Here is a 12,429-nt window from a genome sequence, read left to right as displayed (position 1 = left end):
TCTCTCTCTCACTCTCTTTCTCTTTCCTTTCATTTACCTAGGAGCACGTGAAGAGTTTCGTCATTTGTTGCCTTCCACTATGTGGCCAATGCCATATTTCTCAAAAGTATGCCACATAATACTAATCAATGTCAAATCAAAATATTTTTGCACCACTCAAGCGATGTGAGAGAGTTGACACCGCTGTGCACACGGACCCACATGTATAAACAAATCAATAAAACCAACTACACCAGTCTCTCCCTCTCCCAAACAAGTGTTTTGTATTGCCTCAGTCCTCTCCCTCTCCCATGCAAGTGCTTTTTCATTACGTGAGTTAATTTGGCACCGGAGCAAAGTAGGTGATCCAGATTGGGCACCAAGTGAGCAATGGAGGGGCATCGATGCCAAATGCATCAGAAGTGAATTTGGCACGTGTTTTGGCCCACTTTTGTACTACCTCATATTTAGTGTAAAATTTTGACCATAGATTTACCTAAGAAAATGCCAATGCATGTCACAAAAAATTATACCATTTCAAATTATGTTCAAATACGAATCCAATGATATAATTTTTTGAGACATGCATTAACATTTTGCCAGTTAAATCTATGGTCAAATTTTGATACTACAAAATACGAAGAGTAAACCAGGACGGAGGTAGTACTTGCTCTTAGGCTAACCATGGAGTTACTAGTCTAAGTTACTTGCCACTATGCCTAGCCTAGGCTAATAGTAGTACAACAACAACAAAATGATGCAGGTGATCACGTGAGAAAAAATACTAAAAACATTTCTTTCGGTGCAGTGCGTAGATGCAGTTTTGAACACTACACTTGTCATCGTAATTTGGGAAAATTGTGAAAGAATTGATCTACGTTGTGATTACCGTTTACTAATAGGAAAGAAGTTTCACCTCGATGAGTGGCTTCTCCATGCACGGAAAGCATGTTAGGAATCCAACAACTTGATCCAGATTGGGGCCGATAGATTTTACTGCCAAGATCTTCACTGTGCACACGGACTTGGTCAAGCTTGTGGGAATCATTTTCTGGATGACAGTCGTAAATACATCAAGAAGAAATTAAAAAATGTGAATTTCAAGAAGACGGAGAAGAAGATGAGTGTTGTACCTGAACGATTACGGATCCAATAAAGAGTTCAGAGAATTTGGCAGACGAGTACACCAACACTGTCAATTTTGGTGCGTCAATGACCCTGATTTTTGTTGGACCTTCTAGATCAGATACAAGCAATCTCTCAAGGAAAGGCGCATTCTCAATGACCATAACGTGGAACAGCTGGAGTGATCTCTTCCCAATTGATGTCCTGTTGCGGGGCCAACAAGACACGTAAATCCATCAGAGATTCGTCGAGTCGATGTGGAGTCTAATGAACCCGTGGATGTGCCGAAGATGAAGGTACTCGAGTGTAGTACAGCTGCGGAGCAGGTGATCCATAGCCTTCTTCGAGATGACAATGTCGAAGAGGTCGAGCTGCTTTAGTTGAGGGAGAAGAAGGGCGGGCGCGGCATTAATCTGGGGAAAATAGCAGGAGCTGAAGCTGGCGCGGTGCAGCGTTGGCGTGAGGCGGAGTGCAGACGGTGGCAGAGAGCGACATCGTCCAGCTTCAAACCTAAGCTCCTCGAGCTGATCTAGGGCGGAGGATAAGAAGCACTCATCGAACTTGGCTTGGACCTGGCAGTTGGTACTGAACATGCGGATGTCAAGGCGTCTGGCTGGCCCAGGGTGCAATGAAAGGATCTTGGAGACTGCGGCCATGTGTTTGCAATCCCCGTCGCAGAGGCAGCTGTCGATGGTGAGGTTGAGGGGGACGCGGCACCAGAGGGGGCGCTACCACAGGGAGAGCAGGGTGGTCCGCACGGCAGATTTGGTGGGGAGGTGGCTGATGATGACGAGCAGCATGTCGTCGGGGAAGCTGCTGATGATGTCCAGGCTTGCTGGATGCGGTTTTGGCTCAAGCCGCCTCCGCTTGTTGGCTGCCTCACCATCCATCTCAGCCAGCGGCGATGCCGGTGTACACGTGTGCTTGGTGTGTATTGTGTGCTTGGTGCGCGCGAGTGCGCCCTTGTGTGCATGCCGCTGCGGAGTGGTGAAGTGTGTGCGAGTGTGTCCTTCACGCGGAAGAAGTGTGCCCTCAATTTACTAGCGTGCAGGGTGCTACCACAAGTGGTTTCAACTTTGTTTACTTCACCGCGTGTCATATGGGCCTCTAGTTTACTTATTTTCACCCACTGCCACATGGGCCAGCACACGAATATAGAGAACACGAGCTGACAAGGCAGCATGTGGACTGGTTGACCGATCAACTAAACAATATACGGAGCTATACGCTGACATAGTCATCGTATAATCCCTCGGTATAGAGAGATCTAGTGAGAGGGGAGGCCTGTGAGAGATAGTAGAGAGAGAAAAGAGCTACTCCCTCCGTTCGATAATGTAGTGCCTATATTTTTTTAAAGTCAAGCTTTTGAAACTTTGACCAAGTCTATAAAGAAATTACTTATGTCTACAATACCAAAGATAAATGATAGTATGAAGTACATGTTGTGATGAATCTAATGACCATTCCAGATGTAAATGTTTTTCTCCACATATACCTGGTCAAACTTTTCTGAGGTTTGACTTTTCAAATCATCCATATGTTTATGGACGTGAGGACTACCTAATTAAAGAGAGAGAGAGAGTGAAATAGAAAGAGTGAGTGAAAAAAGTGTGTGTGCGTGTGTGAAAGAGACATGGACAACACACGATAAAGTATAGAAAAAGTGTGTGTGTCTTATGCAAACATATCACACATGCATCTTCGACAGTGGAAGCGAGGTGAGGAGATAGTGTGTGGTTGTTTTCAACCGAGAGAGAAAGACCCCTAGCATGTGGCCAAGAGAGGTCTGACAAACAACGGGGAGAGGTCTGAAAAACAAGGGAGAGAGGTCGAGAGAGACGTGTGGAGAAAATGCAGACATGGGGAGGAGAGAGTGTATGTTTGTGACAGAGAGATCCCCTGGAGATCGTGATGGGACTACACGGGTAGGAGATCGAGTGACAAGGTGTGTGCGCGATAGAAGATACCCCGAGAGATATCGAGGTAGACTTATGGACGGAAGGAGACAATACATGTGTTCCTGATGGCTAGTGAGAGATAGTCATACTTAGGGGGGAGTGCGTGTGCCTATCATGGAGTGAGGGATAATGGTACTTAGGCGGGGTGCATGTCACATAGAGAGAGAACAAGGGCAAAGAGTGTTAGATGGGTCTATGTAGCGCGAGCGAGATATGTGTATGTGTGAACCAGGGAGATATAAAGTTTGAGAGAGATAGAGGAGCCCCGATACAGCTGAGTGGTGCGTCAGATAGCTGAGAGGGTGGTAGGAACCGGATCCCTACCAGGGCGTGGTCTCAGGTTGTAGAGGTGGAAGGAGGTATGGCGTGGAGGAAGACGTGGTCGCCGGCGCTGGGGCGTTGTCGTTCATGCGCGCGCACGCGCGCGCGCAAGAGAGAGAGAGAGAGAAAGAGAGAGAGGGAGAGAGAGGGAGAGAGAGAGAGAGAGTGAGTGAGAGTGAGAGAGAGAGAGAGAGCAGGGGCGGCAGCTAGGGTTAGGTCTCCGGGCTCCCTAAGGAAGCCGACCAAATATGATTGCTTCTTGCTTAATTCCAAAACGGGTCCTTACACGAGTTTATATAATCCTCCTAATAAGATAATTGGGCTAAGCCCCTAATAATGATAATATAAACTAGGCCACAACTAACTGGGCTAAGCCCCTAATATGCCGGCCATAACATCTCTCCCCGCCTGCACAAACAGCTCGTCCTCGAGCTGGAAGGCGGGGAAGATCAATGGCCGCTAGACACCTCCGCGTCAACTGGGGCGGGCTGGTCCCCGAGCCCGGCGGTGGTGGGGTCCTCCTCAATGTAGTGTGGAGCCTCCAGGTAGAAGAGTCATAACCAGACATGGCTCGGTACGTAGGGCTCGTCACAGTTGAAGCAAAACCCTTGGCGGCGATGCTCGAGTTGCTCGGCCTGGTGAGCCAGCGGAACGGGCGTGCCGCAGCCACGGCGAGGGGCGCCACAGAAGCCTGGGCAGGTCGACCCTGCACGGAAACTTCCGCCCAGGGGGCGGCCCAGGGTGGTGGCATGTGCTGGATGGCCACCACGCGACGCTCAAACGTGCGGGCGTAGTACATGGCCGTCTGGAGGTCCTGTGGCCCGCGCATCTCTACGTCCATGCGAACGTGGTCCTGTAGGCCGCCGATGAAGAGTTCAGCCCGCTGACGAGCCAAAATGCCGGGGGCGTGGCACACCTGTGCCTGGAAGCGGTCGGCGAAGTCTTGCACCGAGGTGAGCAACGGAAGACACCTAAGCTCCGCCAGAAGGCTCCCGCGTATAGGCGGACCGACGCGCACGAGGCACAAATCGCGGAAGCGCTCCCGTGGTGGCATGCCGCCCCTGTCCTGTTCGAGGGCGTAGTACCATGTCTGCGCGGCTCCTTGGAGATGATACAAGGCGATTCAGGTGTGGTCGGACGGGAGCGTGTGCTGCCCCCTGAAAAATTGGTCGCATCGGTTGAGACAATTCAGGGGGTCGACGGTGCCGTCGTAGGTTGCGAACTCCAGCTTGGACAATATTGGCGGCTGCTGGGCATGGATGACGGGTGGGTGCGCCTCGTCAGCACGGAGTGGCGAGGATGACAGGGCCGAGTAGGCGGGCATTAGGGTGCCGCCCTGGAACAGGGGCCCGTCGACACTGGCGAAGGGCTCGGGGGAGCCCGGGACCTGCCAAACTACATGGCCGGGTGCGTCGCCGGCGGGGGCAGCACGTGCAGCCCGACCGAGGCCGTCGTATGGACCAGCTCAAGGGACCTAGCGAGCCAGGCCGGTAACGGAGACCGCAACGGGGGAAACCGGACCAAGTGGATGGGCACCCCCGGGCCCGCCGTCGGGATGCCTAGGGCCGCGGTCGCCGGTGGCGGTGGCTGCAGCTGTTGCCCCTGCTACATGGTGGAGGCCTCGGGGTTCCCCTGCTGCATGGTGGAGGCGCCGGGGTTCGTCTCTAGTGGCGGCTGCTGCAGCCGCTGCTGCATGGCGGCGGCGACGGGGGTAGCCGAGGATGGCTGCGGCCACGGCGGCTGCTGCGGTGGCCGGGCGGTGGTGAAGGGCACCGGCGGCTGCGGCCCATTGGAGCTCGCGAGGAACGTGCATATTCCCGTGACCGCCTGGGTGAGATCACAGATGGCAGCCACCATCTCCTCCAGGGTGAAGACGACGGGGACGGGCGCGGCGGAGGTGACAAGCACCAGCAAGAGCGGGGCGCTGGCCGTGGTGGCCATCAGGGCGGTCGTCACAGTCGGCAGCGGGAGGGTTAGGGTGGCGGCGGTGAGGACATAATCGCACCGAAGCTATCTGATACCAAATTGGTAGGAACCGGATCCCTACCAGGGAGTGGTCTCAGGTTGTAGGGGTGGAAGGAGGGATGGTGTGGAGGAAGACGTGCTCGCCGACGCTGGGGCGTGATACGTCTGCAATGTATCTATACTTTTTTATTGTTCCATGCTGTTATATTATCAATCTTGGATGTTTTATAATCATTTTATAGTCATTTTATATCATTTTTTGGTACTAACCTATTGACATAGTTCCAAGTGCTAGTTGTTGCTTTCTGCATGTTTTTACATCGCAGAAAATCAATACCAAATGGAGTCCAAATGCAACAAAACTTTATAGAGATTTTTTAAGGACCAGAAGACACCCAATGGGCCAAGGCAGCGCCTGGGGGGTGCTCCGAGGGGAGCACAACCCACCAGGGCGCGCCAGGAGGCCCAAGCGCGCCCTGGTGGGTTGTGCCCACCTCGGGTGCCCCCCGAACCGCCTCTTTGATCTATAAATACCCCAATATTCCAGAAACCCTAGGGGAGTCGACGAAAATCAATTCCAGCCGCCGCAGAGTCTAAAACCACCAGATCCAATCTAGGCACCATCACGGAGGGGTTCACCACTTCCATTGGTGCCTCTTCGATGATGCATGAGTAGTTCTTTGTAGACCTTCGGGTCCGTAGTTAGTAACTAGATGGCTTCCTCTGTCTCGTTTGATTCTCAATACAATGGTCTCTTGGAGATCCATATGATGTAACTCTTTTTGCGGTGTGTTTGTTGGGATCAGATGAACTTTGAGTTTATGATCATATCTATCTTTTTATATCCATGAAAGTTATTTGAGTTTCTTTGATCTCTTATATGCATGATTGCTTATAGCCTCGTATTTCTTCTCCGATATTTGGGTTTTGTTTGGCCAACTTGATCTATTTATCTTGCAATGGGAAGAGGTGCTTTGTAGTGGGTTCGATCTTATGGTGCTTGATCCCAGTGACAGAAGGGGAACCGACACGTATGTATCATTGCTACTAAGGATAAAACGATGGGGTCTATCTCTACATAGATAGATCTTGTCTATATCATGTCATCGTTCTTATTGCATTACTCCATTTCCCCATGAACTTAATACACTAGATGCATGTTGGATAGCGGTCGATGTGTGGAGTAATAGTAGTAGATGCAGGCAGGAGTCAGTCTACTAATCTTTGACGTGATGCCTTGATGGTAGCTGGAACTACGTCGGTATTTCCTCGGAGAGGGAGGGATGATGTAGCACAGCGAGGGTAGGTATTTCCCTCATTTATCAAACGAAGGTATCGAACCAGTAGGAGAACCAAGCAACACAACGTAAACAGCACCTGCACACAAACAATCACACATCGCAACCCGACGAGTTAAAGAGGTTGTCAATCCCTTCCGGGGTACGGCGCCTCAAGATAGGAAAGCGGACGTGAGGGAAATTGTAGTAGATTGATAGATTGAACGCGAAATAAAATAAATAAAGATAAAACACAGCAAGGTATTTTTGTATTTTTTGGTTTAATAGATCTGAATAAAAATGCAAAGGAAAAGTAGATCGCAAGGCAAATATATAAGAAAGAAGACCCGGGGGCCGTAGGTTTCACTAGTGGCTTCTCTCGAGAAAAATAGCAAACGGTGGGTAGACAAATTACTGTTGGGCAATTGATAGAACTTCAAATAATTATGACGATATTCAGGCAATGATCATTACATAGGCATCACGTCCAAGATTAGTAGACCGACTCCTGCCTGCATCTACTACTATTACTCCACACATCGACCGCTATCCAGCATGCATCTAGTGTATTAAGTTCATGGAAAAACGGAGTAATGCAATAAGAATGATGACATGATGTAGACAAGATCCGTTTATCTATATGGCGGTAGATATAGATCCCGTCTTTTTATCCTTAGTAGCAACGATACATACGTGTCGTTTCCTCTTCTGTCACTGGGATCGAGCATCGTAAGATCGAACCCACTACCGGGCACCTCTTCCCATTGCAAGATAAATAGATCAAGTTGGCCAAACAAAACCCAAATATCGGAGAAGAAATACGAGGCTATAAGAGATCAAAGAAACTCAAATAACTTTCATGGATAAAAAAGATATGACTGATCATAAACTCAAAGATCATCAGATCCCAACAAACACACCACAAAAGAGATACATCATATGGATCTCCAAGAGACAATTGTATTGAGAATTCAGTGAGAGAGAGAGAGAGAGCCATCTAGCTACTAACTACGGACCCGAAGGTCTACAAAGAACTACTCACGCATCATCGGAGAGGCACCAATGGAAGTGGTGAACCCCTTTGTGATAGTGTCTAGATTGGATCTGGTGGTTCTGGACTCTGCGGCGGCTGGATGAATATTTCAACGCTTGTTCTAGTGTTTCTGGAATATTGTGGTATTTATAGAGCAAAGAGGCGGTCCGGGGGGCACCCGAGGTGGGCACAACCCACCAGGGCGCGCCTGGGCCTCCTGGCGTGCCTTGGTGGGTTGTGCCCCCCTCGAGGCACCCCCAGGTGCAACCAGGGCCCATTGCCTTCCTTCTGGCCAATGAAAAATCATCGTGCAGTTTCGTGGCATTTGGACTCCGTTTGATATTGATTTCCTGCGATGTAAAAAACATGGAAAAAACCGCAACTGGCACTTGGTACTATGTCAATAGGTTAGTACCAAAAAATAATATAAAATGATTATAAAACATCCAAGATTGATAATAAAACGGCATGGAACAATCAAAAATTATAGATACGTTGGAGACGTATCAGCATCCCCAAGCTTAACTCCTGCTCGTCCTCGAGTAGGTAAGTGATAAAAACAGAATTTTTGATGTGGAGTGTTGTTCATCAAGTCATATCATATTCTTTTCTTTATAGCATGGACATTTGGACTTTTATGTGATTCAAAGCAATAGTCTAGTTTTGGCATAATAATTTAGATACTCAAGCATATCAACAAGCAACCACGTCTTTCAAAATATCAACACTAAAATAAGTTATCCCTAGCCCATCATGCTCAAACATTGATCCATTCATGAAACACACTCGAATATTAACTACACCCAATACTTGAGCACGATCATATTGCCTCCTAGTTGGTGCTTTTTATGAGAGAAGATGGAGACTCAAATTTCAAAATAAAAACTGCATAAAGTAAAAGAAAGGCCCTTCACAGAGGTAAGTAGGGATTTGTAGAGGTGCAAGAGCTCAAAGCGAAAAACTAGAGATAAAAACATTTTGGGAGGTGTATCCATCCCACCAACGAAAACGACTTAGAGTTCCCAACACTTTCCATGCTAGACATACCATCGGCGGTTCCCAAACAGAAAATAAAGTTTATTCCTTTTTCCACCATTCTTTCACTTTCCATGGCTAGCCGTATCCATGGGTGCCCTCCATACCAACACTTTCCAAGGAATTTATTATTTGACAACATAAAGTAAATTCATTTTTGCATTTCGAGACTGGGCATCCCTAAGACCTTTGCCTTACTCTCGTGCAATGACAAGTGAATAAACACTCATCTTGAGAATAACACATCCAGCATGGAAAATATTAGCCACCCATTACCGTTCCGCGGGCGAAACAAACACACAAAGGAGAAGTTTATTTTGACAATTAGAGATGGCACATGGAAATTTGCTTAGAACGGCAACAGAGTACCACATATAGGTAGATATAGTGTACTCATGTGGCAAAACTGGTTTAAAGGATTTTGGATGCACAAGTAAAGGTCATACTTAGTGCAAAATGAAGGCTAGCAAAAGATTGGGAAGCGACCAACCAAGAAACGAATAATTTCATAAGCGAGTATTAAGCATAATTAACACTGAATAATGCACCACAAGTAGGATATAATTTTCATTGCATGATTGTTGACTTTCGTGCATGCATAGGGAATCACAAACCTTAACACCAATATTCTTACTAGAGCACAATTACTCATCAACATAACTCACATATCACATCATCATATCTCAAAACTTTTACTAAGAATAAAGTTTATTTTGTCCAATGATCTTCATGACATTTTATTTTACTTTATCCTTCTTGGATATCTATTACTTTGGTACTAATTTTCATGTGTTGCTTTTCATGAGCTCAAACAAATATAAGTGAAGATCAAGAGCATAACAAATTTTCTTTCTCTCAAAATAATTTAAGTGAAGCAAGAGAGAATTTCTTAAAAATTTTACTAACTCTCAAATAAATCTAAGTGAATCAAGAGAGCATTTCTTCAAAAATAACAAAGCACACCGTGCTCAAAAAGATATAAGTGAAGCACTAGAGCAAGTCCTAGCTCATAAAAGATTTAAGTGAAGCATAGAGAGCATTTCTAACAAGTCATGATATAATTTTGGCTCTGTCAAAAAGGTGTGTTCAGCAAGGATTGATGACTTAAAACACAAAATAAAACAAGCAAAGACACATATCATACAAGACGCTCCAAGCAAAACACATATCATGTCACGAATAAAAATATAGTTTCAAGTAAAATACTTATAGTTGTTGGAAGAAAGCGGGGATGCCACTCGGGGGCATCCCCAAGCTTAGTTGGTTGCGCATTTTTGCATAATATCTTGGGATGCCGTGGCATCCCCAAGCTTAGGCTCTTACATCCTTCCTTCATCCATCGTAAGATAACCCAAAACTTGAAAACTTCAATCACACAAAACTCAACAAAACCTTCGTGAGATCCGTTAGTGTAAGAAAAATAAACCACTACTATAAGTGATGTATGAAACCAATTATTATTATGTTTTTGTATTATATCTACTGTATTCCGACTTTTCTATGGCAAAAACTCATCAAAGAAAACCATAGAGCCATCAAAATAAGCACACAACACAAAGAAAACAGAATCTGTCAAAACAGAACAGTCTGTAGCAATCTGATTTGTTCGAATACTTCTGGAACTCCAAAAATTCTGAAAAACTAGGAAAACCTGGATAATTTGTATATTGATCTTCTGCAAAAAGAATTAGCATGTTATCACGTTCTGGTGAATTTTAACAATTATTTTTGTGTGCAAAAAGTTTTTGTCTTTTTCAGCAAGATCAAACAACTATCACCCAAGAAGATCCTATTGTTCTACTTGGCACAAAAACTAAATAAAACACAAAAAACACAATCATAACAGTAGCTTAATTGTGCTAACAATGAAGAACTGAAAGAAAAAAGCAAAAATAAATTTTATTCATTGGGTTGCCTCCCAACAAGCGCTATAGTTTTACTACCTTAGCTAGGCATAAAGCAAGGATCTAAGCTTTGTCATCCTTGTTCTTCTTAATTTTCTTGTGGGTATTTTTATCAGGAGGTTTTGTAAACACAACATAAAACATATTATCCATAGAAACTTTAGCATTCCTTAGTTGATTTTCATCATAACCCCTTTGATTTCCCGCTACAATCCAAGAATAGTGTTGATTAACATTATTAAAAACTTGTTGGAGTATATCTAGAACGGGGACCTCCTTTTTAAGATTCTCATCAAAGATCTTATTATCCCCAAGCAAATACCTTAGAGCATAGTCACTATTATAAAGAATTTCATCTATCACGGGTTTTTCCCGGTTCATACCATAAGAGTCAAAGATTTCCCTACTTCCCGAATTATGTAGTCAAACTCGTTCATAAGAACGAGAGTGGCTGTCGGATTACGGGTTCCGGCAAACCCTTAAGGTTCAAACACTCGGGTGCGCACGAAGATCTCTCTCTCTCTCCCTAGCTCACTCTCACAAAGATCTCAAGGCCTAGCTCGACGAACCCAAAGAACAAGGGACACGAGGGTTTATACTGGTTCGGGCCACCGTTGTAGTGTAATACCCTACTCCAGTGTGGTGCGGTGGATTGCCTCGTAGGCTGAGGATGAACAAGTACAAGGGATGAACAGCCTCTTGAGGAGAGGAGTTCTTGAGCTCGGCGAGCTTGTATGTGCGAGGATGGTCTGGATGATCCGTCCCCTTGCTAAGGTGGTGGCTAGTCCTATTTATAGAGGCCCCGGTCCTCTTCCCAAATGTTTAGGCAGGAAGGGATCCCACAACGGCCAAGTTTGAAGGGGGACAACTAGTACAAGCTATCCTGACAAAAGGTGGTCTCCGCCTGCCAAAGGCTCTGGTGGTGACACTGTCGTGGGCTCTGCGGTGACCTCCGTCCTGCTGTCCTGCTGGTCTTGTTCTTGTTGCATCGATATGGAAACCTTTGCTTGATGCATCAGGACTCCTCACCTGCGCCTGCCCCTTTAGGACCAAAGAGGAAACTGGTCCTCTGCACCCGCTGGTGCCCGCCTGGCCTTGACCGTCATGGCTCATGTCACGCGCACCTCACAAGGTGCCCCCTTACATAGATATCTCCGCTCCCGGGGGGCCAACCTAGTGAAGCTGCCCCTGAGGAGGTCTTCGTGTCGTCTGCTTCACGAGGCTTGGCCCCTCGCAAGGGTCTTACCAGGCCGTTGGTGGAGCCACGCCCTGGGCCGCAGGCAGGTAAGTCTGGGTACCCCCGTTCCCAGGACACCGACAGTAGCCCCGAGGCCCAAGGCGCACTCGGACTTGGCTTCGAGGCGAAGACAAGGGGAAAGTGCGGAGTGCCGCGGGCCCCAATAGCCTGCAGCCTTGATTGCCGCATGGCGACTGACGGGACGTGGGTGTGTCCGCTTCCCCACGCTGCCTCGGCAACCGTCCTTACCCGACAAAAGGCTGGTGCGCGTTGCAGAGCCTTCACTGCCTTCCTTCGCCTTGCTCCAGATCCCCTTTCTCTTTCTCGCCCCGAGAGACTCCAGATCCACACGAACCCCTCCCCGAGCCTGCAATCAATGGCGTCTGACAAGGCGAAGGCCGCGAACTCGCCTTCCTGGTACGAGTCGGCCTTGAGCGCGCCTAGCGTCTCGGAGAAGAACCTCGCCACCGCGCTCTTGCTGATGGCGAACGGCACCAACGAGGGGGGAAAGACCACACTCAGGGCTGGCTCCGCCGAGGCAGAGCCCTCAGGCAGTACCTTCTACTCCTTCTTCATGAATAGCGTTGTTGCGGGG

This window comes from Aegilops tauschii, chromosome 1, assembly GCF_002575655.3.
Source record: "Aegilops tauschii subsp. strangulata cultivar AL8/78 chromosome 1, Aet v6.0, whole genome shotgun sequence".
In the NCBI taxonomy this organism is placed as follows: Eukaryota; Viridiplantae; Streptophyta; class Magnoliopsida; order Poales; family Poaceae; genus Aegilops; species Aegilops tauschii.
Note: the sequence above shows the minus strand (reverse complement) of the source record.